This window comes from Schistocerca nitens, chromosome 7 (genome assembly GCF_023898315.1).
Source record: "Schistocerca nitens isolate TAMUIC-IGC-003100 chromosome 7, iqSchNite1.1, whole genome shotgun sequence".
Taxonomy (NCBI): domain Eukaryota; kingdom Metazoa; phylum Arthropoda; class Insecta; order Orthoptera; family Acrididae; genus Schistocerca; species Schistocerca nitens.
In genome coordinates this window covers 200,909,428-200,913,307 of record NC_064620.1, presented here as the reverse complement: position 1 = coordinate 200,913,307, position 3,880 = coordinate 200,909,428, and the positions used below count along the sequence as shown (strand labels likewise).

The window sequence follows — 3,880 nt, the reverse complement described above, 5'->3', positions numbered from 1 at the left end:
GAATATCTGTCTGACCATGATGTAATCTAACGTATCTCCCGGCCTTTCCCAAGTATTCTTCCTCCTCTTGTGATTATTGAACAGAATATTCGCTGTTACTAGCTGAAATTTATTGCAGAATTCATTTAACCTTTCTCCTCTCTCATTCCTAGCACCAATGCCATATTATCCCGTTAACCTTTCTTATACTTCTTCCCATACAACCGCGTTCCAATATCCCATTACTATTACATTTTCATCTCCCTTTACGTACTGCATTACCCGTTCAATATCGTCATATACTTTGTCTATCTCCTCATCTTCGGCTTGCGACGTCGGCATGTATACCTGAACAACTGTTGTCGCTGTCGATTCTGATGCAAACCACCGTTATCACTGAACTGTCCACAGTAGCACACTCTCTGCCCTACCTTCCTATTTGTTTTCCATTTATACCGTTTTCTGCTGCTGTTGGTATTACCTTGTACTCATGTGACCAGAAATCCTTGTCTTCTTTCCACTTCACTTCACGGACCCCCTAATATATCTAGATTGAACCTTAGTATTTCTCTTTTTAGATTTTCTAGCTTTTCTACCACGTTAAAGCTTCTGATATTCCATCCGCAAAACGTTATCTTTTCGTTATCTTCAACCTTTTTTTCATGGTCACCTCCCCATTGGCAGCCCCCTCCTGGAGATCTGAATGGGGGACTATTCGGGAATCTTTTGACAATGGAGAGAGCATCATGACACTTTTCAGTTACATGCCACATGTCCTGCGGTTACATAATGTGTGGTTTCCATTGCCTTCTGCATCCTCATGCCGTTGGTCATCGCTGATTCTTCCACCAGTACGGGGCAGTTTCCCACCCCAAGGGTAAGAGAGTGCCCTGAACCTCTGCCCGTTCCTCCCCCCCCCCTTCCCCCTTTGACAAGACCGTTGGGTGAATGAGGGGTGACTTCTTATGCCGAAGACACCTCTGACACACGCATATTGACCTTGTAGGCCTACGAGCTGCCTCTGATGGTTAACCCTACCTTTTCCCAGCAAACGATTTATCATGCGATAGGTTGAAGCAGTACTATTAAAGGAGATAACGGCTGAATCTTCCGCCAGAACATTTATTGAAGTGAGGAAAAAAATGGCTCTGAGCACTATGGGACTCAACTGCTGTGGTTATCAGTCCCCTAAAACTTAGAACTACTTAAACCTAACTAACCTAAGGACATCACACACATCCATGCCCGAGGCAGGATTCGAACCTGCGACCGTAGCAGTCGCACGGTTCCGGACTGCGCGCCTAGAACCGCGAGACCACCGCGGCCGGCTATTGAAGTTAGGATCTCACGCTTCAGCTGCCCCATGTCCACCACAGCCAAACAGGGCCAGCAGTTAGAATCTGCCCTCTTCCTAGAACTGTTTATTATGACAGGCAATAGGCGATTCCTAGCCACAGTGAACCATCCTCAAAACAATATCTCGTCGAGCGGTGGCACTACATGCTAAAAGCGGCCGACGTGTGCTCTGTGGTCAATGGACTGAGAAACTACGACGTGGGTACCTTTGGAAGTCCACACAGCACAAAAACATGACCTCTGGGCCTCACTGGCTGATATCTGACGTTGCGAAATGCTATCCCTGCCAGTGGACTTGTGTTCGAAGAACCATCAATTATGCCCTCAGACCTACCCGAATGGTCACTTGTGTCAAACGACACATTGCTCACCTCCGCATTCCTGTGGCACTTGCACTTCAAATCTTTCTACACAAAGCACTTAAGGATCGTGACTTCCTGTTGACGCTCTACGAGCTGCCCTACAGCCCCTGTACTTGGGCCCCCACAAGATACTTCGAAGACACTATCGTACCTTCCGCATATCAATATTATTAAATGTGAAACCTACATCAGTGTATGTTAACTGTTTCAAAAGGAGCGGTGAGACTACAAGATATCTATCCGGATGGGAAAACTTGCCAAGATCTCCCCCCACCCCTCTACACCTGTCGACCTGTCACTACTGGCGCCATGCCATCAGCCTTCGAACTGCCACTGGACATCCACGATTTCCTCCCTAAAGCAGTCAACATCAAGCTCATACACAACGACCTCCTCATCCAACGTCAGCATGCAGACTGCCAGACTGGAGACAGCCGGGTCGCAAGCCACTTCTGCAAGACTGTCAATTTACCACACGACATCGACGCTGCCGCTCACACCTCCCACGTTTCCGTCCACAGTATACTCACAATTACGGTACCACGCTTGCCTTCGACAGATCTCTACTCCATCTTCGGCGCTGTCTGACCCTGGCAACACATCCACCACTACTCAAACCCTGGACAGCGTCGACAACTCATACTATGGTCACAACCAAGCCATGTCGGCTCGCCTCCTGGACTACCACCTGTACTCCATACGGCGTACATCGTCTCCCGACTACTGGTCTGTTGCAAACAGCACGTCCGGAAGACCTCTCCATCTCTAAGCAGTCACACAGCTCCCATGCTTCATCTGACCACTTTCACAGTGCTTCAAACTACTGGAAGGGAGGCGGGAAACGTGCTCTGTGGGAACACTGCGTCAAAATACATCATCACTGGCAGTCAATTGGGACCTCTCCCAAAACTCATGACTGTTGATCCGCCTTACGAATTTGTTGAGTTAGGATGCTTGTGAGGAGTACACTCCTTTTGTTAATGAAAGTCTGCTGTATTATATCTATGTTGTGTGATTATTCATTATCGTCACCCCTTGTGCACAGTAGCACTACACATGGTATGAAATGCTTATTGTAATGTAGCCGTTTTAAGTATCTTAAAAACAAAATATTTAGTTCTGTCGCTAAGGTCAGTAAATATGGGGATATTTTGAGTTTATCTGATTTTCTGGCAACGGCCTTGCCGCAGTGGATACACCGGTTCCCGTCAGATCACCGAAGTCAAGAGCTGTCGGGCGTGGCCGGCACTTGGATGGGTGACCATCCAGGCCGCCATGAGCTGTTGCCATTTTTCGGGGTGCACTCAGCCTCGTGATGCCAATTGAAGAGCTACTCGACCGAATAGTAGCGACTCCGGTCATAGAAAACCATCATAACGACTGGGAGAGCGGTGTGCTGACCATACGCCCCTCCTATCCGCATCCTCAGCTGAGGATGGCACGGCGGTCGGATGGTCCCGATTGGCCAGTTGTGGCCTGAATACGGAGTGCTTTTTGCTTTTCTGTAAAGACTAAGTTCGAGAAACAGTATGGGGAGGGTGTACAACCTTCACCTTTATTATGGCTTGAACTCTGCTGGGGTCACTTTCAATGAAATATTTGAATATATGTGCAGGAATGGCAGCCCATTCTTCCTCAAGAGCTGAAACCAGAGAAGGTATTTCAACTTCCTAGATCGTCCCGAAGGTGTTCCATTGGGTTCAGCGGTGAGACCTATGGCGTGTGGCCTGATTCATCACAGTAGACCAGTCGTTTCCAGTCATCCACTTCCCGTCTTTACACGACCTCCAGCGTCACGTAGTACTGACTGCTGCTGCTCTATGCGTAGTTTGCCGGCCACTGTGGCAGATCGGTTCTAGGCACTTCAGTCCGGAACCACGCTGCTGCTGCGGACGCAGGTGCGAATCCTGCCTCGGCATGGATGTGTGTGATTTCGTTAGGTTTAAGTAGTTCTAAGTGTAGGGGACTGATGACTTCAGATGTTAAGTCCCATAGTTCTTAGAGCCATTTGAACCATCTATGTGTAGTTAAAAACTGACACCATACGGAAATTGCCCATACTACAGTTTGCTGTTGACGTGCCTACAATTTGATTATTTCTTACTTGTAACGACTGGATATTTCCGTCCTTCGGAACAGAAACTACATACCTAAGGTTTAAAGGCAGTGGAAATAAAATCAGG

The 3,880-nt window shown here is 47.9% G+C and overlaps 1 pseudogene; it reads left to right on the top strand.

Annotated features, from left to right (window-relative positions):
* The first annotated feature begins 2,868 nt into the window (after positions 1 to 2,868).
* On the top strand, positions 2,869 to 2,986 carry LOC126196100 (5S ribosomal RNA; annotated as a pseudogene).
* The last annotated feature ends 894 nt before the right edge of the window (positions 2,987 to 3,880 follow it).